Consider the following 23,667-nt stretch of genomic DNA (forward strand, 5'->3'; position numbering starts at 1 on the left):
TATGTCCAGTTAGAGCTACAAAAGAAACTATTAATGAACTTCTATCACTTTTATATTGGAAATTCAACAAATGGCATTCACTGAGCCTAATTTTATTTTGTTTTAAATAATAGAAAAAAAATATCTCGTTTTTCCAGCCGTTTGTTTATCAAGTTCAAAGAGTAACATAGTATAAAGAACCAAAAAAGCTATATAATGGTGAAAGCAGGAGAAAATTATCTTTTCAATTTTTTTGAGTTTCCTCATGAACAATGAATTACTAGGAAATATTTGTTTCATTGATTAAAACATTCATATTAATTGTCTTTCCAACAAGAGCTCCACTTGGTGACACAAAAAGCCTGAGACGAAAGGAAAAAGAAATGAAAATGGTGAGAAGCTCAGGCAAAGCAGAGGAGCAGACAGAACTGTAAACGATCACCGACCGCCGCGACCGGGACAGAAAGAACAGGAAAAGCAAGAGGAGCGCTAAACAATCAGACAAGTACAAAGTGGGGGACGGAGTGGAATCGGATAAGCAACAACACAGATATTGAGCTGACCCCTCAGGCAAACAGACTCGAGCAGAAGCTGCTCCTCATTTTCTCCCCAGCTCTCCGCCTTTAAGCTGTTGGCCTTGGGCCGGCCACAATGACAATTGCCTCCTCAACACACCTGGCAGTGGCAGAGCCCGTGTCCCAGCACTCGCGTTGTGCCAGTTACCTCAGAGCCAGCGCTTATTGCTGGAGGCGGGTAAGCTCTCCTCCAACATGACTTGGCCACTTTAAGACTGCATGCACATGATTATAGTGGCGAGCACACAACCACAAGTGCTCCGCCAAGAGGCGTAATAGCAGTGTGAAAGCCCCCCTCCCCCCCATTTGATTTTCATTATCAGAACAATTCAGTGATAAACAGCAATTTCATCTCGCAGTCTGACAGTGCGTTCCTTCTCCTTTTTCTGAAATTAGAGTCATATGTACGAGAAGGATAAATACCTCGCATTTTTGATTGCAAAAACAAAAAAAATATTACACAATGTGGGGACCAAGTGTTTATTAAATCAAACCCTGAACGAAGCTCTCTCGTGGATAAACAGCATGTGGCCTACAGTCTACAGATCATCTTCATCACCCCCTTGGGAAATTATTAAGACCGGCTTCTCAAATCCATGGTTTCATGCTGGCTGTGCAAACTTTACATCCTGTTTGTTAAATACATCCTGTGGCGATTTCGTCTACCTTGGACTAAAGCTGATCAATAATTATATTTTTTCCACATAATGCCTTAGTGCTCCCTATTCCTATTCCGCTTTCGTTCCCACCGTGCTGGCTGGTCATTAAAGTGTGATTGTGAGCTATTCTCCTGAGAAGTGGAGGAGAAAAGAGAGGGAAGAAAACCTGGCTGAAAACCTGCCTCATTAACACCAGAGATAGTTTGTGGGAATTAGCATGAACACACACATCCAGGCATGCACGGAGAAACCAAAACCACACATTAACTCCATGACATCCCCCAATTATTGCATCGAATTCCACAGCAGCTTCACGAGTGAAGAAAACCGCACACCTGTGCCGTGTCCTTCCTTACCAGGTCGGGCATGAGAAAGGGAAAATTTTGAAAGGGGAAATAAAGGAAGTAAGAATGACAGAAAGAGTTGGCGAATTTGCTGAGGAAGCTGCGGGCAGCAATTTACACCTTTCTTATCTGATAACCGTCAGACAAGACGAACAGCGGTGGAGACGGAGTGGCAGAAGACAGAAGAAGCAGAGATACTCTGCTAATTAGGGTTAGCAGAGCTCACTTTCATGACGTATTTCCTTTTAAAGTTATGGTTTATGCCAAGTAATGCAAGCAAAGGATGCTTTTTTTTTGGAAACAGAAAAGCTGGCTTCTTCTTCAAGTTATTGTCATCTTCAATGCACACAGTGAGGTTATAAATGTAGGTCCATAATGTTACTGCACGTATTCCTCTTTTTATTTTTGTTACTGTTGCTGTTACTGTTAGTGTTTGCTTATTGTTGTTCTTAAGTAATTTTGGGTGCACTTCAGTGAAACAGATTATAGAAAGGTTTAACGTTGCAGAGACATGTGTACATAAATAATAATGAAGGTGCAGGGAAGTCTGTGTGTTTTTAGAATTTATTTTTCATTTGTAAATTTCTCTCATGCATATATTTGTAAGTACTTTACATATTATGAGGCTTCAAAACAAGGAATAAACTGCATTTTTTCCACCTTTGCAGACTGGCTATTCTCTCAAGCTGCCACTTTTAAAACGGGAGATAATGCAGAGATAACAGGGAATGAAAATGTTTTAAAGATTCTCTAGTTTATTATTTTTTTTATATCCTTCATTACAAAATGTTAGCAATCTCTTGGAAATCTCACAGGTATAGTAAAAGTACATTTCTTCAAGGAATACACACATGATTATGTCTACAGGTAATTACACAAATGGTAATAATTACTAATTGTGCCAACTGTGTTAAATGAAGAAGCTAAAAAAAAACAGTTTAAAATGCCTTAACTTGAATATTTTTTTCTTTACTTGGACATTATGGTAAGACCTAGTTTAACTGCAGAGCTGTTAGAAACCTGCTGCTCTCCCTCACACACACACATTGTTACACAGTGTCTGAGCCCAGTATGAATAATCACTGATTAATAATGTCAGAATGGCTGCTTAAGGCTCATGTATATTGGAAAAATGGCTGACCTAACAATTTCTTGCACAATAGCAAGTCATAGGTTTTCTTTAAAATTTTGAGCGGTGGAAAATGCCTGTTGTTTATTTTAAATGGAATAGAGTTAAAGCTGTAAATGTAAAATGACTCTTTAGGGTTTAATCTACATTCTGTAACAGAAATCAGACCAAATAAAGTCTCTAATTGGTGCAAATTTAGTTGTTAAATTCTCTAATATACCTTAAAAAGCAAAATATGCATTTCCCAATGATTTTGTTTCATTTAATTGATAAGCTGGGAAACTGTCCAGGATGTATTTTGACCCCTGAAAATTGGCACCAGTCCCCTGCAGCCCCGCATGGACAGGCTGTCATAAACAATGCATTGATTGATGAAATGTCAAGTATCTCTAATTGAGACATCACTGGTTTTGATCAAATAAAATTTTTTATTTGAGATTGTTTTACTTTTTAAGTGAATAAACGTATCGGCTCCTGTAAATGCCCCGGGTGGTTTAAGTACCCTGGGCAGTATATTAAGATATTGTATTGCCTTCATGTGTGTTTGCCTTCCAGGGTTATCTGTGAAAACATCTGTAAAACGTCCGCGGTAATTAAAAATACCACACAGACACCAGAACACACAAACCTCTTCATTCTAGTTAGCGAGCTTATATCAGCAGAATGGATGCAGAATCACGTCTCAGATGATTCTGAGACGTGATTCCCTCTGGCTGCCTCTGTTGTGACGAAGCGTGGCCTGCTTTAACAGGTGCTGGCCGACAGACGGCTGTTTTGCTCAATCCATCGGCGGAGAGAGGCCGAGACAAATGAAGAGGAAAGTGGTCAAAACACAGACAGCCGCTTACAGGAAGATAACATGGTGAGAGCAGGGGAGGCAAAACCCAACATGATCAAGACTCATTAAGGACAGCTGGAGAGAACCTCCTGCATTTTAAAACGTAGACAAACCATGGGAGTTTCCTCTGTTGTTCTCGATTGTTTAAAAATCGATCTGCTAATTTTAGACGATAACGGAGAAGATTCTGCACAAACTCTTCAGTTTATTTTCCTTCTATGTCTGTTTCCAATCCTGTTTCCCATCCGTCGATCAAATCAAAAATAAATAGCTTTTTAAGTGCCTTACTTCTAGAATTTATTCATATTTCTATGCCAGGAGAAACATGCCAATATTCATAGTCATGAAGGAAAACGATGGTAGAGTTTTTCCACAGATGTGCCAGGAGTCAAAAAGTAAATATAATGTCACGTTTTGACTAAGCTAAGATAAAAATTCAAAGTTTTACTTTTTCAATGCACAGCTATTCATCTTTTTCAGCCAAAAGTTCAGCATCCAAATGTCCGAACTGATAAGTAGTACCACAAGTAATTTAAGCCTTAGGCTAAAGGGAGATTCCCTTTGTATAATGACTTATTTCCTTTCTAGAGCAAACACAATTTCTTGTCTGATAAAAACGTCCATTATCTCTAAATAAAGTATATCATTATACTTCCTTCCTTTGCTGATAAGAACAGAACAGAAGAAAAAGATTGGTGTGAAACAACATCGTAGAAATGTAGCTAAACCTTTACACAGATTTGACCTTTATAAATCGAATTTACACACAAGAGCAGCAAAAACCTCACAGTTGTTTGCGCTCGTAATTTTGTCACATGTACTGTGCATAACAGACATGATATTTAGGGAGCAACTCGCTGTGGATATGATCTGCATTATGTCTCATTAATGCAGGACTATGCAGCAGGCTCGGCGTGGCCTGGAATGATATCAGGACAAAGGATATACGGGATATCACAGGCATGTCCTGCGCTCACAGCAAAGACATTTCCTGTCATTTCTAAGCTTAATTTCCCTGGAAAACAGAGCAAGAATGCATTCATTAAGTGGAATTTACACCAATTTGTAGCATCTTTCACCGCTACAATCTCCCCACAATCAAATATTAAACGCAATTATCGAGTAGGCCAACTGCCAGGTGCAGCATTCAATCACCGCCAGGAATTAGAGTAATAAAATACAACACAACAATTTCCAGTAATGTTTCTCAAAGCGCTGCTGAAGTTTTATTTCAACAGGTTTAGTAAAAATTGCTTGACGATGTGAACACTTATGCTCTTGCAGAATTGACTTTAAAGTTCTGCTTACACATTTAATTGGAGCAAAGTGATATGTTAGTGTGAGGGTGGCACTTTCCTTCCATCCTCACTTATTTGTCCATTCAACATATATCATAAAAATAACCAGGCTTCCTTATTTCTTGGTATTTTATGCTAAAATAAATGTGGCAAGGCTTTAATGCAATATGCAAACAAAATAAAAATATTCATATTAGACCACAAGTGACTAACTGTATTGTATTTATTTGATTGTTTTGCTCATGTTAGCTTGATGGATGAAACTTGGACAAAACTGAGTATGTTATCAGGAGTCAAATGGTCAAATTGCTTTAGTAAAAGGACAATAAACTATTTTTTCCAAATACATTTTACAGCTGGCTCAGACTCATCAGTCTAGCTGTGTTTCTCGTCAACATGAATCCTCTAGGATTCTGAGATACCGGTGCCTTTAACTCTGCTTTTTTATTTAATCAACATAGAAAGCCTTCCTCGACTGGTGCTTCTGGTTGCTACAGGTTTCTTGCTGTTATAAAACATGTTTTGCTTCCCACTGTCACCACACGCATGCGCAGCATGAGACATTGCTACAAAGTTAACGACTTGATGCAATCAACTTCTAACAGTCTGCAACTGTTCATTCATGAGCATCAACCCAAGTATTAGTGGGAATGTATGACCATATATCCCATAAATGTGTACATTTCCAAATCCAAACTCAATTCTGCTCATCATAATATCTCTGCAGTTATTTGTGTTCATACTGAAAAAAAAAAAGTATATTCCTTTCATGCATATGATCAGTGCATGTAAGCATTTGACTAGAACTGTATGTTTCTTTGGTTTTTAAGCTTGATTTTACTGAAACTGTATATTGTACATTGACCAGATCCAGGTGCAGGCCAGGAGAGGTCAGAGAACAGAGTATTGATGAGAAGGCAGAGAAAACGCTGATGTTGCTTCTGGGAGGGAAAATAGATAACACTTACAGGGCAGTGTAACACCCCATGATCAATTATTTAAATGGACAGAGCACTTTGTATCTATCTATCTATCTATCTATCTGGCAGTATTTAGTCCTCCATCCACATCATATTACTCATTTCAGCAGTGTGAGTACTGTCCTGCGTCAGTGTGGGGAATAAATAGACTATCACTATGCCAGAGCTGAAGCATGCTACAACTGTGTGTGCGCTGGTAGGATCCTGCTGTGCTGATTTCAGCAGGAACAGATGGTCCTGTCAGGGCTGTGCAGCAGCTCTACAACGTATAGTGCATACATTGTGTGTGTGTGTGTGTGTGTGCGCGTGTGTGTTTGTTCACTGTGAAGACCGTCTCCTTTGTTCTTCAGCAAATATATATTCCCACACACTTCCACTTTCTACCAGTTGTAAAGACCTTGCTGCATTCATGCAGAGACACGCCAACAGTGGCTGCTGTGGTGTAAGTGACATCTTAGTGGTCTTTGGCCTACTTGTCTCCTCCGATGACACTTAGCAGCCTAATCCTCCTTGAAAGGCTCTGCCCTGCTCAACTCCTGTTTGCAAACACAAAAAAGCTGTCACACCCCAACTCATTTTCGTTGTTGGTGCGCTTGTACACGCATGTCTACGCAAGCTGCACTGCATTTCTATGTGGACAATTAAATTGATAATCAGTAAATGGTACTGGGAAAAAGTAGCCTCTGTTAATTTGAAAGTGAGTGGCAAATCAACAAGCTAAGCTGGATGTGAGCTTCAAAGATTACATGAGGTCAATAGCCAAAATATATCAGAAAAAGATGAAAAAGGGATTATTCAAGCCAAATTTAGGTCAAAGGTTGATCTCAATAATGACATGTTAGCTGCGTGCTATTTGTTGGGTACATGTTATGACAGCTAGGGTTGTCCAGATGTGGTCCAATTCCCTAATGGGCTCCAGTACACAAAGGCAGCTCAGCGAGCACACATGCAGAAAGCTGTTAAACGACTTGGTGGTGTGTGTGTGTGTGTGTGATCCCGCCCCAGCCTCCCTGATTTAATTAAGAAAACCGGTGACATGGCAGGTGGTGGAATTTAAAGATTGACAAGATTTTAAAAAAATATATAGATCAAAAACGGACCATCATTTATGTGTGGATAGAAACGTCTGTATGCATCTTTCAAGTCAAAATCTCCCTTTTCAGACTCAAATATCCAACCTGTTCTTTCCTTTTTAGCAAATAAATAAAATTAAAAAAAGCAAATTACAAATATTTCTACAATAAACCAATTTTAAACAAATGACCCTGCAAAAAACAGACTGTATGTAGGATGGATAAATAGACAGATGAGTGAACTGACTGATGGCCGGCCAGCTGCTTCAGATAATATTATGAAATCAGGATATTCAAATATTTTTGCACAGTGCATATTCTTTACTAATGCTTATTTACATGTGTAAAATACTTCAAGAATATTAACAAAAGTAGACTTCCTGTGCAGTTGTTATAAAAAAGACAACATTACAGAAAAAAAAAATTCCAAAACAGGATTTCAATAAGAGTTTAAAGGAAGCCAATTTAAAATAGCGAATATGTGATCATAGATGAGTCATAAGGACTGTATGACATCCTTATGACTGCTGGAATAACTGCGGCCAAGAGAAAGACCAGAGTTTCTGGGTGATTCCTTTGTTTCGGTAAACAATATGCTGGATTAGTGACTTTTAGCAGCTTTCAACTTGCGTAGAATCAGGTCCTGCATTTGAATATTGTCTATTTTTTTCTCATTGCCTCGCTCTTTCTGCTATTATTAATAAAATATCATGGATTATGCTCCATGTGCACGTATGGTGTGGCCAACTGGTTGGAGCAGACCTTTCATCAGTCTGTCTTCTTGGCGATCATTCCTGGAACCTGCAATGGATGCTGTGGTTGTTTTGCAGCTTCTGGTCGGTTTTATTTGTACTTGAAAATCACGTCTAGCTGTTCCCACCTGTCCCTAGTCCTCATGTTGAATCACTTCAATTTAAGATATCATTTTTTTGTTGCTGAATTATGGGGACACCTCTGCAGTGTTCTAAACATGTTGCTCAGGGTAATTTCTGCACTTCTACTTAAAAATAAACCCATTTGAAGAAAGAACTGGAGTTAAAAACATTGATGAATATCAAACTTCCTGTGGATTGCCCGTAGTCAACTGAGTGGAGTTTAGCTAACACATCTCTAAGTGGTATGCATAAAATGTAGAATTTGGTTTGCTGAATAAGCTGAGCTGCATTTTAACGGAAAATACCTCAGCAAGCTGAAAATCAGAGACATTTTTTTAATATAAAGTTTGTTTATATAAACATGCATGTTTTAATATGCATGTTTCAGGTATGGCTTTTCTGAATTTACGTGAAATTGCTGACAAGTCACGACTCTCATTTTACTGGCGAAAAACCAACAGAAAATGAAAAAAAAATCTCTGAGGAGCTTCTGGATCTCTAAGATGAGAAAATAAATTCTGACAGCTATCAATTTCAAGAAATATGCATAATGTGAAAACAAACCAAGTTTTTTTGCACCTGTTTAAGCTAAAACCCTGCGTTGCAAACATCGGAAATGTACCTCCACAAGAAAAAGCATAAAGAAATTTCTGTTCTTTCCTCTGTAAAAAGATAAAATAAAAATGTTTATACAGAAAACTCAAGCTGATCGTGTTCTTGAAGCGTAAGCTGCTCCACATCGTGTTCCTTAACATCCTGCGATTTAACCTGGCGTGGTTTAACATTAGCTGATCTGAGCCTCCATTCATTTCAGGTCAGTTTGAGCAATGTGCTCGATTATGGCAGTGTCATTACATACTTCCTTCCTTTCTCTCTCTGGCTTGGTGGAGAAGACGAAGGACATGAGAGAAAAAGGAAGGAAAAAGGGGGAGGAGAGAAAACGATGGAATTCAATGTGGATAGAGGAGGCGTAAGGGAGTTTAAAAACAAGATGGGAATATTGTCAGCATGAACCGAAAAACATGAGACGAAAAAAAATATTAACTATGCAGAAGAGTGAAAACTGTAAACCCAGCAGATATGGTTATGGATTTGTTAAGAATGATGAAGGATAAGGGCAAAAAAAAAAAACAATAGGACCATGTGTAAAATACACAGAGGAAACGGAATAAATTCGACGAAAGGAGAAAATACTCCACAGCAGAAGCTGAAGCAGTTTAAGGAAGAAACAAACTGCAAGATTCAAAACAAATGAAGGAAGATAAAGAAACAGGAAGAGAAAAGGGAAGGGGGAATGGCGGGGGGTAGGCGATGGGCTTGCAACAATTTTGGAATTAATATTAAAACAAATTTTAATGAGGAAAATGAACACCAATTAAAATTGCTAAATGATAAATTATCAAAGTTATATACACATACAACTTTAATTTTCCTTAATTCATTAAAACAAAAATTTTGCCCGAAGGCCTCTTAAATAAATCTAATGGTTAATTGCTCATAATTCCAAGCTTCTTAAGTTGTTGTTTTTTTTCCCTTTGGAAAGTAAAGGTTATCTATAAGAATAAACTAGCAATTTAATACGCATTTGTTTTATTATGAATTTAAAAATGAAAGTAAATCAGGACTGGCAACAATAAAAATGCGTTTTATTGCAACAGCTGTTAAATAATATTGAATTGCTTAGAAATAAACAGGCCTCTGTTGGAGGAAAATGGGAAAATAGTTATCAGACCTCTGGGGAAAAATCAATGGCCACCCCGGACACATCACCTGGACTTCATCATTTCTCACCATAACAGTACAATCACTCTGCAAACCTTCTATTCAAATCGATTGGAAATGTTGTATGACTGGGTCACTCCATTCTTGGTTGTCATAGGTACATTAGTTACAGAGATGTAAACGTTTGAAATAACCACGAAGTTCAGAATAAATACTTTGGATTTTTTCTTTTTTTACAGTTTGCATCTTGTCAACATACACATATTTAATCCGGAGTTTTCTTTCAGTTGTATGTATGTTCCAGGAAATGAGCTGCTTTTCACATGAGGTACTCTAAAGAAGCAGCTGGAATTTTAAATTATGTTTTTTTTTTCAAGAACATTTCAAAATAGCCAATTTTAATCAAATCATGTTCCAGGACTGCCTTTTTATATGTTGTATATTCTAGGAAATGTCATGTAATTTTCTGCTAAGCCAGGATGCTCATGAAGAGTTTCTGACATGACCGTCACACCTTGGACACATTATGGTACACATTATGCTGCTATAAAAGTTTCACAAGTGTCACACAAATGTCAAAGCGTTAAACAAATAACATTCCTTAATCTGCGGCTGTGCCGATGATCTTTCTGCTTTTACGAAATTTCATTTCCCACATTGTGGCAAAAACTTGGACTGGTGTGTACAGCGTCTTCAAACAGCAAACACTCTACTTTCCTGGAAAGTTTTGTTCATACAGTTTTACAAATTTAACACAAAAAGCCTAAATTCCAACCAACATTTGCCATTTGAATCAAAAAGAGATATTTTGATGAGCTTGAAAACATCTAATTTAAAATGTTGGAAGAGTAAAATGCATATGAATGTTTTAAAGGCTGATTGTTTCAGTCATGTGGAGGGTCATGCTAAGCAAACTAAAGCAGCACCACAAATCCCTCTCATGAAAGGTAACACTGCTTTAAAACTTCATTTGAACTACAAGTGACACGTCTGCTAAGCAGCTGACAGCAGCGTCACCAGTTCAGTGTTTCATTCTATATTTATGCAAGCCATTAAAATCAAAATAGCAACAAAAAAATGCTATAGATCACATTTTATGTTTTGCAACAGTAAAATAATAGCATATGAAAGCAATTATAGCATGTCAGAGTTAAAAACAGTGACATCACAGTACCTTTACTAAACGTTATCATACCATGTCAACTATAAAGTGACCCATTCCCAGACAGCTCTTCTCACACATATGCAAACATCAGCAATATAAACACAAACAACAACAACAACAAAAAAAACCCGACATGCGAGTTAAAAACTTCATATTTTCTGCATGGAGAGAAGCAGCAGATTGTAACAATGCCTGACAGAAAGGATGGAAAGTGAGTGTGAAAAAGATTTGTCCTCAACTTTTTCCTTTGGGAATGGTCACCATGGTTACCGGATCCTTTTTCAGCTGAATGTGGGACAAACATAAGGAAGCAAGAGAGAAAAAGAGAGAGGGATAAAAACAGAGATAAAGAGATGCGACGGAGACAATGAGGTAGTGTAATAAAATGTTAAAGTGTCTTTATGTGTGTAAAAAAAAAAAAGACCTGATATGGCTAACACAGCTAATTAAAAACTCTGAATAAGAGAGGTCTCAGCGTGCACGCATACATTTTTTTTTAAAAAGCAGCATTTTAGGATGTGACTACAAAAGCGCATCTGCCATATATAGCACTGCAGAGAAGATACCCGATCCCCAGATGAAAACACATAAGGTGGTAGGATAAACCAAACACGCACTCTAATGGAAACAGAGGCCAACAGGGAACAAACAGCGTCAAGAGACTATCATGGCTCATCTTACAACCAGACAATCAGACTCCATCTATATTTCAAAAGCCACGGAAAACTGTCACAATGGGCTTTCTAGATCCAAGATTAGTGGAGGGTACCGCTAATGAAGAGCGGGACACACCGGGATCACATTTCCATGCTGGTGGCCCGACTGCAGTCGATCACCCAACGGCATTTTGTACTAACTCAATGACAAGCCTTGGGCAAGAGTAATTGAACTTGTGTGTTAAACCCAATATGTGTCGTAATTATTTGGGTGGATAAACTCATATTTATTAATTGATCAGGTTTTGTCTTACGTAGAGGAGACCCGACGCCAAGAATCTGAGAAGATTCACTTTAAGCCACTTTACCTCCCTTTCAGGTATCTGCTTGTCCAAACAGTGTGTGGGCAGAACCTGTGCTAAACGTTGGAGACAACGATCTCAGTTTTTCTCTGCTGCAGCTTCGTCAATATTTGCATTGTTGCGTGCAAAATGGCACAGGATGAATTATTCATTGAGAACAAAGGAAAATACTTGTAAGGGCTGGTTCTGCTTGACAGAACTGCCACGGCTTTAACGACAGACACGCATAAGTATGAGTATATTCAGCATGTTGAGTGAGTGTCACCGAGCGAGGCGTTTAAGAAAGAAGAGAGAGTGATGTGCTCGGCTGCATGCGCTCACCAGCAAAGTCACTGCTTCCTCAAGGACACTGCGGCTGAAGGGGCAAGAAAGAGTAAAGGAATGACACATGGGAAGAAAAGAAGGAAGATGGAGACAGAGAGATAAACAAACAAGAGGTGAAAGAGCGCCAAGCAAGATGCAAGAAGCAGAGAAAACTGGAAGCATATGTGATGGCGATAGAGGCAACAGATGATGGAAATGTGAGGAAAGACGGAGGGATGAGAAAACAGGAGACCGGGTGATGCAGGAACAATTCATCTCCACAGAGAGTGTTTGTGCGTGAAATGGTATTTTTTTGCAAGTCGGTTTCTGTAATTTAAAAAGTGAAACCATTACCCCAACAATGAGGCCAGAATGTAAGGTATGTGAAATAACTGGAAAATACTGTTTGGCTTTTTCAAACCAGTCTAAAGTTTAAACACAAAACTTTACTGGGATGAAGAGGTGACCAAATTAAAGTCCACAGGGATGACAAATAGAAGTATATATATAATTATTTTTTGTTGTATAAGAGGGTGCTAATGACATGTCAATGAAAAAAAAAAAGGAATAATAGGTGGTCATCTTGCAGAAGATAGGGATGAGATAGTAGTAATTATAAGTAATGGTAGTTTGGCAACAAAATTTGAGGTGTTTTTTATATTTAAGTTCCATGTTTCATTCATGTGCCAAATAATAATATTTCTCATCAGAATATTTATAAGAACAACAACCCATATTACAATATTCATAGAGGTTAAGCCCAATATAAATATATTATTGTTCTTTTTTTGGCCTATAACAGGCGCTTAGGTGTTTTTAGGTAGTGACAGGAAACAAATGGGGGTAAAAAAGCGATCTAGCGATACACCCAATGCCCCAGACCCTTGTGTTATTTCTATCACCCTGTGTTTATCAAATGATAAATTATGACATATGATGGATCAAATTCCAGCAGCTCTCTAGTATTTAAGCCTGATAAATTATTCCCAGATTTATTGCTGAACCTGCGAACGACACCAAAACAAACGTAACTGAGCAAATTAACACAATCAAAACATCCAAAAATCTCCTCCCACACGAAGCAAAAGCAGCCATGGCTGAGTGAAGAGCTCTGTGGAGAAGAGCAGTGGAGCATATTGTTAGGCTCACCAGGGATGCACTAAAACCGCCACACACACACACACACACATGCAGACACCAAACACTGATGGTGGAGAAGGCCACGGGGGTGAGCTGCATAAAAACTACTTTACATACATAAGCAGGCAGTTTACCAAAGCAGTGAGTGAACTCTTTAACCGCAAGAAGCACAAGCCCCGGCCAACTGTGATCAAAAATCTGTGCAAATTAATAAAGCACATTTAGCGAAAGACCTATAAAACTGACAAGACCACATATGAGCGAGGAAGGATTTGTTTTGGTCTGTGAGATGTAAAACAGATGACCAGAGTGAAGCAGGAAGGAAGAAGCATGTGGCATCTGATGTTAAATACTGTAAATATAAACCACAGTTGATTATGTACTCCTGAAAGGCCACCTCAGTGCTACGCCAAAGTGTGTAATTGACCTGGATCGCTACAGGATAAGGTGTCGGTGTCGTATTGTGCCTCACCGCTGCGTGAAAAAGGCACGCTGCAGTGCAACCTCAGCGGGGAAACAAAACAGTGTTAGACTGTTTAACAGGATTATAAAGACTAGTGTTTGCCAGTAGATTACAAACATGAGCAAAATGCAACCATTCAGACTGACGAAAGTCATTGATTCGGCTTGGAGAGCTTTAAGAGCCCTAATGTTTTCTCACACCCACTGAGTTTTATGCATTTAATTTGAATTGAGGGTGACAGACCAACACCAGGTAGCGCATGACTCGACAGTCGGGTGTTAAAATAGCTTGATAATTGAAAATGTGAAGTGTGGAGTGTATTTTTACTCTGTCCCTTTCTTACCCCCTTAATTTGATACCATTAAATACAATCCAGTGCAAGGAGTCACCTAATTTAAAAAAATGCAGTGCAGTTGTATGGTCAACTGTAGGCAATAAAAGCTGCATGGAGTTGCAAATATATACAGCTCAAGTGGAAAAATGCTGACAGGGCAGCCATTCAGCCTTTATGGAGGAGGAGTGGCAAGAATGTTAAAAGAAAGTCATAAGAAGTTTTCCCAAAAGTAATTTACAAGACACAGCAAACAGTAAGAAGAAGGCAATCTGGCCAAACAAGACTGAAATTAAACTTTTTGATCTACATGCAGAACATAGTGGTGACAGTATTTTTTAAAACAGGGACGGGGAGAGTAGTGAAAGTTACAGGTGTGAAACTCCAGTCCCAGAGGGCCGGCATCCTGCAACTTTTAGACGTGCTTCTCTGTCAACCCACTTTAATTACATAATTAGGCCAATAGCAGAACTTCTTACAACTTGAGTGCATGAGGAGACAATTACATTTTGTGATATTCGGTTGTGTTGGACTTGGGCCCCATCAAAACGTTGCAGGACACCTGCCCTCGAGGACTGCAGTTTAACTCCCCCAGGTTAGGCGTTTGGAGCAAAATACAGTGTAAACCTGGAGGAAACGTGGCAGCATTACAATGGAGAAAAGCACTTATGCTTTACCCAGTCAAAGTCCAGACCTCTATCCAAATAAGAATCTACAGCAAGAAAACTGCTGTTCACAAGCACTCTCAATCCGGTCTGACTGAGGTTGAGTTATCCCTTTACTTCCACTTCACAATTATTTAATGCATTTAAGCTTTGATGGCAAACTCCATTCATCATTTAGGGAATGTACAGATCGATAGCTTAGGATCTCAAGTGCAACCTTACACTAATACACTTTGGACATACACTAACAAAAGGATTCACAAGAAATTGTGAAATCTGTTCTATATTAAAACAGAAAAATATGTCAGCGATTTCCTGTAGTTTATTAGAAATAGCCAATCGTCAGCTGCCAAGTTGCTCCAAAAAAAATAAAAAATGCTTCCTTGTTTTGTCATTTAAAAGAAAAGTGGCGCAGTTAAACACGATAAACATGTCGAACCACAGATGAAAGTGATAATCTTTGCTCTTACAACACAAACCCAGACTGCTGACTGAACCCACAAGATAAATGAAGCCGCTTGAATGAACGCAAGCGAAACCACCATGTCGTCGTCTCAGCTTGGATGAGGACCAACCTGCTTATAGGGATTCTTCTGTTTTCCAGCTAATTGGGCTGCACCATAAACGATTACTCACTACACCGGAGCATTTGCAAATCTTGGTGGCAACTACAAATGTAAAACACAGCTTGCATAAAAAGAAAGACAAAGAAGGGGTTCTAGCATGCATTTAACTCACCTTCCTATGACTTTTTAATCGGGTCACTTGTTGTGTCTTTATCAGCCCGTCAGTCAGAGTGGAGTCACTATGTGAAGACGGGCAGGATTACCTCGTGTGATCCTGAAAACACACATGTTCAAATCCTCATTAATGTCAAATTAAATACACAACAACTATAACTTAATTTAGATTAATAAAAAATGAGAAAACTCAAGATGCAAGGAATTTACATGAGTTTAGGTGTGTGAGGGAGTCAACAATGACACAAATGATCACAGATAGTCAGATTAACACATAAAGCCTGCAAAAGGTACTTTAGCAACTGCATATTTAAACAGCATGATGGATCATCTTACTTTTCTCTTTTTCCATCCAACTTCAGAACAAAAGGTAGAACAAAACTACTGATATCATTGAAACAGAGTTTGGTGGAAAGCATTAATGGAGAAGAATTTAAGGAGCTATGGCAGAATAGGAACTGGAATAAACATGTTTTTTTAAAAAATAAATAATCCCAATTTTTTTATTGTTTAGATGAATCTCTGCCTCTAAAGACGAAACCAGTCCCTTAAATTAAACCCACAACAAAAAAACTAATAATTTTTTAAAATTTAAATCTATGATGTACAAAAGCCATCTTTGTGCCAGTTGATTGGAAGTCCTCAGCAACAGGTAGGGGTGGGGCACCGATGCAATACAGTATGAACTAGCACATCTCGCACTTTTCCAAGGCGTTTAGCATTTTTGTGAACGTTGCTAAGAAGGAAAAAAAAAAAAAATACAATGAATGTCTTTATTCCTCCAAGATGTCCTTGACCTTGTGAAAAGTTGCTTGTTTGGTTATCCACCTTCTAATGTTTGCATAATTTAGTGCTGACCCCTTCTAAACAAACCTATGCGAGGCACAAAAAAATGCTTACTTTAATTGGTCATGAATTAATCAGGTAATCATCTCAGCTGCATTGTCATCACATGTAGTACCCACAACTGTTCACCTTCAGGTAAAGCCATACAAATTTAATTTAGAAACACACAATAAGTTGGCAATAACGTTGGTACCTGAAGTCATTTTATAACATATTGGTATTGGTATTTGGCCCAAATTTTTATATCTGTACATCCCAAATCTAAGTTTGAGTTAGTTATTCTTCATAACAACTATTTATTTTTTGTAATACCCTAACCCTCATTTTTTTTCTAAAAAGCTATTTACTGTGAGATAAAAAAAATAAAAAATTCCAACATTTTACTATATTTTGACGCTTAAACATGTCCACTAATTGATTTCAGGACACAGTTAGTTTGAAATGTTCAATCTTGATCGATTTTTGTTATTCAAGCCCACATTACACCTCAAATACTCAGTTAATACAAAAATATCTTGTAGAAAAGAAGGCATTTCATGAACTGTAGTACTGACTGTCTGTCTTTATAAATTATTAGAAGCAATGGACAAAGCTAGACAACTGAAAACATTAGGCTATCCATGTTGATTGGTGCAGCACAGGCTTTAATAACTCAGATAATAAAAACATGGAATAATCAATGCCTCACAACCTCTTTAAAACCATGTGCCATGTCATGTCTGCCTTCACCTGACAGAGATGAACCTGACAAACCAGATACAACGAACTAGAAGTTGGCACGCCTTACTGCAAATCTGAGAACAATCTCCCAGCCAGAAAAAAAAAAAATCAAACCAATGCAAACTATTTACCCAGAGATGTTTGCAAAAACCGTCACACCTCGGATAAAAGGGTATTACTCAGACGGGTGTTGGTTGATAAAGTGGATGTGGCAGTCATACAAGATAAACTGGTTTCATGTCTGTTGAAGTGTTCACATGTGCACACATGCAAACATTAAAAGAACCACAGAGAAACTGTCCTGCAGTTGCAAAACTTATTTACTGCTTTAACTTTAAATACAATTTCCTTTAACAGAGAATGAGGCAAGAGTTTAACAAATGTAGGGGGAAAAAAAATAATCCACTAAAATTTTTCACAAATGAAATAAAGGTTTCACAAATTGTATGCTTTGTTTCAAAGAAACAGTAAGTGGTGGGATTCAATGCAGGTTTAACTTCTCTAATTACTGCAGTTTTCAAAAAGGATCTGGTTTAGAGAGATCCAAAATTCAAGGATTTAAAAACTACGTTTCGAAGCCATTATGCGCTTTTCAAAATCCCAGACTGTGTTTTAATAACTGTTTGGTAAAGAATTATAGAGTTCAGGTTTAATCAGTCTAACCATTTCTTTTAAGTTGTTGCTCATTTAGCTAGTGGCCATGTTTCACACGATAAATGGCACGATTCGTGTTGATTGAATATCTTTCAATCAATGTTTTGATTGAAAGATATTCAATCAAAACATTTATTTTAATCAAATGAATAAATATTTCCCCTCTTTTCTTCCGTTTTCAGCACCTAATTTATAGTAACTTACAAACAAACATTTTTCTCCAAAAACTGTCCCTTTTACTTCTTAGCATCAACTTGAATACATTTACATAATTCTCACCTAGCTTTGCACACCTCAAACACACAATGAGACGATACCAACACCTCTTTGTTTTCTAGCAAATAAACCAGAACATTTTAAATAAATAATGTGGTTCCTATCTTCTCCCTGATATATTATAGTTTTATTATGTTTTGTTTTCAAAACAGAAAAAAGATTACACCATACAGGTTTTACTGTTTTGACAGCATGAGAGCACCTCAGGAAGCGTCAAAGAAAACGCATATTGTAGTATTTCCAGATGATTCTCAATGACAGACAGAGCCTCTGAAATGAAGAATATAACATCTTGTTTGTAATTTACCAATCCCTGCCTCGCTTTTGGAAACCATTAAAGATAACGAGAAGATTCTGGGCGTCACACTGAGACGCAACGGTGAAATGAAGCATAAAGACAGACATTGTTTTATGCTCCAGCAGGTGGTGGAGAAACACAGCTCTGTAAATAAAACACAGCCAATAAGATATTTAGCTTGTTAGTCACAGGTTGCCAGTGCCAGTAACAGCCATATGAGCAGAGAGGAACGCTCCTAAAAAAAGACACAACGTGAAATCACAGAGCGAACGCTGCCGGTCAAAAAGTAGCCACAACCCTTGAACTTTTTCCAGATTTTTACATTACAACCACAAACTTCTAAATATTTTATTGGGATTTTATGTCATTGATCAATATAAAATAGCAACGATTGTGACAGTGATGGCCTTCCTTACATCTAGCAAGATGTAAGAAATTTAGAAGGTGGTGCAAGAAACTTACCTTAAAATGTTATCTAATAAGTAAACAGTGTGTGTGAAAATGTTTACATCCTACATTTTCTAACTGCTTTCTTAAAAAAATAAATGTGACCCATTTAATTTACTTCTATGTTTTCGGATAACAAATCTAAAACAAAAAGTGTTCCTCAATCCTTTCTGCCTCACATAATCCTAATCCTAATATCTGATGCTTTTCATTTAATTTAAATTCACTGCATAACACAGAAAACAATTTCCTTAATTGATTGCCAAGTCGAGATAAAGTAGCACGTAGAAAAAGAAAACGAAAGGTCAATGAGCAGGTGAACGTTTTGCATTTATTTTTTAACAAGCAACATATTTGAGTAGTGTCAGATGACAGACAAAGTAATGACTTTAGATTGTGGGTTTAACAGGAAAAAAAAATTAAGACTTGAGATTAGAGATCAGGTGTTTTTTCTTGCCGATTCCGATACCGATCACCCATGAGGGCCGATCACCGATACCAATCACCGATACCGATCACATTATTATTTTTTTAATCATAAGCACTACCGGTTACATTATGTGGAAAAAGGAACCATGAATTCACCTTAATTTAGACAAAAGCTTGTTTTTAATAACTTTTTCCAAGAAAAAAACAAAACAAGAATTGTGCAAATTGTACTGCTATCGGTAACACTATCTTTAACAGACTGAAAACATATGAAGGCTCTGAAGAGGCTAAATAATGCAAAGAGTCAAAATAAAACCTCTCAATATTGCCAAAAAATTCAAGTATAAAACTTAACATTCAAAGGCAAACACAGGTTCCATTACAATAAACAATCCTGAATTACTGAATGAAAACTTCCTGATAGCATGGCGGCTAGCTGATTACTGCTAGTTCTGAGTGGCTATTTCTGACTGAGCGGAGTAATTATGCCGAACAGGGAGGAGATCGATTATTTTTTCAGAGTGTAGCAGTCCCTCAGACCCAAGAAAACACGGAGAGCTTCGACAGGTGCAATAGAATTATATTTACGTCTTTCGAACCAAGTTGTTGCACTGAATACACCGTGCTTCGAATACACCGTAAAAACTAAAAGAAAAGAAAATACATTTTGCTTAAGTGCTTTTGTTTGACAAACATGAATACATAATAATAACGCTAACTTAAACTTATAGAGCTCTAAACATGTACCTCGCTCCGCTGTCCAAGGGCTGCAAAGTTTATGGCGGTAAAGTCCGTGCTGTGCTGTCTTTAGCCTGTTCTGAAGAGTGTGCTACAGTCCAGTCATTAAGATGAAGAATATCCTCTTCTTCCTCTTGTCCCTGGGATTTTTCAACCCAAAGTGCTGACTGACAGGAGGCTAGCAACACTTCATCTTATTTTACTGTTTAAATAAAGGCACTAACTCAACATGAACCAAACTACAGCGCCCCTACTGGGTACCATGGGTAACAACCTACAAACAGGACATAAAACATGGAACGGACATTTACACTCCCACCAAACCATGTATGATGAGACCTTATCAACGATTCATGCATGATTTTAAGCATGACAAATGGACGTTAAAGAAGTGAACAAACAAAAATACAGTTAACGTCACACATTAACCTTCAGCGACATAATGTCTGATGTGAGACTAATGAGCATCAATTAGTGACTTTCTAAAAGAACCACAAGTTTTTGAACAGGTCTTTCAATAATGTGAGGTTTGTGTGTTGTACCCTGCTTCTTTGCTGGATTTCGATCACCAACTTGAAGCTTGACTCTGCGCACCAAGCCATCATCCTCTTGTGGTGCTTCAACAACTCGGGCCAGTTGCCACTGACTTCTGGGAAGCATGTCTTCCTTTATGATGACGATGTCATTGACCTCAAGATTGCGACGAGGCAGATGCCATTTTTGTCTTGTGGATATGTTCAGAAGGTACTCCACTTTCCACCTACTCCAAAACTGTTCCGTTAGATATTGCACTCTGCGCCATCTTTTTCTTGCATACAAGTCCTCCTTCACAAACTTTCCAGGAGGAGGCAATGCAACCTTTGATTTCATTAATATGAGATGGTTTGGAGTTAGAGGTTCAGGTGATTTAGGGTCATTGATTCCATCAATGCTTAGTGGTCGGCTATTGATAATAGACATTGCCTCATAAAACAGTGTTCTTAGAGAAGCGTCATCCAGCCTGCCTTGTGATTGAGCAATGGTGGCATTGAGAACACTGCGGATGGTTCGTATCTGTCGTTCCCACACACCTCCGGCATGGCTGGCAGATGGGGCATTAAATACGAACTCGCACTGTTTATCTGCAAGAAAAGCCTTCAGAGCATTTCTGTCACATTCCTTGATAGCCTCTTTTAGCTCATTTTTGGCCCCAATGAAATTTGTACCTTGATCACAGTACAGCTTACAGACAGCTCCTCTTAAGCTGATAAAGCATCGTAGGCCATTAATGAAAGAGTCTGTAGATAGGTTCTCTAGCATTTCAATGTGGACTGAGCGTGAGGAAAGGCAGGTAAAGAGGAGTCCGTACCTCTTTTGCTCTTTGCGACCTTGCTTGGTGATGAATGGTTCGAAACAATCCATTCCACTGTAAATGAAAGGATCTGAGACTTCAACTCGTTCCTTGGGTAGTTCAGACATGCGCTGTTCTTCAGGAGGCCGCCGAAGTTTTCGACATTGAACACATCTGCTTATTAGCTTTGCAACTTCTTTGCTCCCACCAATCACCCAAAACCCATTTGCTCTGATCTCCATAAGCGTCTGGCTTCGGCCTTGATGACAAATCTTTGAATGAAAGTGAGACATGATCAGGTTTGTAATGTGATGGCCCTTTGGGAGAATAATAGGATGTTTCAAACCTTGGCAGAGTGTTGACTTTTTTAGTCTTCCTCCAAGCCGGAGAAGTCCCTGATCTACAACGGGATCTAGTTGAAAGAGAGGACTTGAACTTGGAAGACTATCATTTACTTTCAATGCTCTCAGTTCTTGAAAGAAGGATTGGTGCTGGAGGAGTTTTATTATTATGTCAGCTGCTCATCCGCTGTTATGACACTGCCATATTGGGTTTTGTTTGGTCTCAGTCTTTTTATTCTTGCCACTACTTTAAGAAGCATTGACCAGCTAGAGAGCCTGTTGAAGCGTCTGAGGATAGTGTTTTGTTCGCTTGTTTGAGTTGTAAAGGTTTTGACTGCTTTAACTTCTGGATCACCTACCAACAGTTCAGCTGAGGGGGCAGCTGAGTAGGAAATCTCTTGTTCCCACAGAAACTTTGGGCCAGACAGCCAGCAGGTTGTCATAATCTCTGATGCAACAAGGCCCCTAGAGGCATGGTCCGCTGGATTCTGAGCTGTGTCAATGTAGTGCCACTGTTTGGCATCTGTAGTTTCCCTAATCAACTGGACACGATTTGCGACAAAGATGTGAAATCTTCATGCCTCGTTGTTGATATATGCCAAGACTACTTGGGAGTCAGTCCAAAAGAACTCCTCATCAACATTAATCTCAAGCTCTGATCTTAGCATAACACTCATCTTTGCTGAAGTGACTGCAGCTGACAGTTCGAGTCGTGGTGTGCTTATAACTTTGGTAGGTGCGACTCTAGCTTTAGCTATAACCAGACTACAGTGCACTTTGCTGTCATCACTTATAAACCTAATGTAGGAACATGCTCCATAGCCTATGTTACTGGCGTCGGAAAAGTGATGCAGTTCCACTTTAGCAATGTCCTTTAGTTCAGGTGGATGGCAACATCTGGGTACTACGACTGATTTCAGTTTTCACAAACCATTTTTCCAGTCCTCCCACCGTGAGCGCAGATTGTCGGGAATGGGATCATCCCATTCGGTACCTCTACGGCAGAGCTCCTGTAGGATACTTTTGCCACTCAAAGTGAATGGAGCTACAAACCCCAGGGGGTCGTACAAAGATGAGATAACTGACAGTAGGCTCCGGCGAGTAGGAGGCTGGTCCTTTGTGTTTACACTGAAGTTGAAGGTGTCATTTTTGACTGACCACTGGATTCCAAGCACATGGCCTTCAGATGTAGTATCAGGTTTGAGGTCGAGTGACTCTGTTGTATTGGCTCTTTCTGAGGGTGGTAGATGAGAGAGAGTATCACTTTGGTTGGAATTAAACTTGTGCAGACGTAAACCTCCAAGTTTGCACAGGGCTTGTGTTTCGTTTATGAGCTCTTGAGCCTCTTTGACTGATGGGACACTTGTCAACCCATCGTCTACATAAAAACTTCTTTTGACAAAGTCGGAGGCCTTTGGGTAGTCGGATTTGTTCTGTTGTGCTGGGTACTTAAGGCCAAAATTAGCACATCCAGGGGAGGATCCAGCACCAAACAAATGCACAGCCATTCTGTACTCTTTGGGCTCTACATCTAGTTGTCCATCCGGCCACCATAGAAATCGTAAGTAGTTACGCATCTCTGGGCAGACAAAGAACTGATGGAACATTCGTTCGATGTCGCAGATGATGGCTACATTCTCCCTTCTGAAACGACAGAGCACTCCCACCAGTGAATTAATCATATCAGGACCTGTGAGAAGAGTATCGTTCAGTGAGACGCCAAGAAACTTAGCAGAACAATCAAAGACGATTCTTAACTTCGTTGGCTTTTTGGGATGGTACGCCCCGTGGTGTGGGATGTACCAAGCGATCTCATCATCAGTCACAGGAGGGGCTAGTTCTGCATCACCACTCATCTCAGAGATTATCTGTCTCATGATAGGATAGCGAAAGTTTTGATACGTGTGTAAAATGTATTTTTTTTTTAAGTTAGATGCTGCAGCTTTAAACAGAGGTTTGGTGTGAGAGTCACTACCAGGTGGAGCAGAAGCGGCGCTCCGTCTGTGAAATATTACTACCTGTAGCGCGTAGCTCTAATCTCAGTTCTAAGACTTAAATAATTTTGCGGGTTATTTGTTTAGCTTTCTGACCGTCATGCTAATCCAAGTGAGTGTTTGTAGCTGTGCGCTGCTTTACCTGCTATCTGATCCTCCGTATGTCTTTTTTACTGCAGTGAGCCTCGATGTAGCCAAGTATGGCATTGTTTTTATGCCATATTAGATTAGTCGTGTTGATGCATTTTGACCTGCTTTACCCCACGCGCTCCAATTTTCCGCCGCAACACGCAAACT

The 23,667-nt window shown here is 38.8% G+C and overlaps 1 protein-coding gene across 8 annotated transcripts in view; it reads right to left on the reverse strand.

Moving 5' to 3' along the window:
* Positions 1-23,667, reverse strand: part of strbp (spermatid perinuclear RNA binding protein) — an 88,110-nt gene that overhangs the window by 43,170 nt on the left and 21,273 nt on the right. For 5 of the 8 annotated variants that reach the window (XM_017307886.2, XM_017307885.2, XM_017307888.2 and 2 more), the window contains exon 2: positions 15,296-15,397. The exons of 2 other annotated variants lie outside the window; for them this stretch is intronic. The gene's annotated coding sequence lies outside the window, so the exon portion shown is untranslated. Of the gene's footprint in view, positions 1-15,295; positions 15,398-19,714; positions 19,869-23,667 lie in introns of those variants that run through there. One more of the 8 variants, XM_017307887.2, reaches the window with a different exon arrangement.

The sequence above is a fragment of the Poecilia reticulata genome, chromosome 12 (genome assembly GCF_904066995.2).
Source record: "Poecilia reticulata chromosome 12, P_reticulata-male-v2, whole genome shotgun sequence".
Classification (NCBI taxonomy): domain Eukaryota; kingdom Metazoa; phylum Chordata; class Actinopteri; order Cyprinodontiformes; family Poeciliidae; genus Poecilia; species Poecilia reticulata.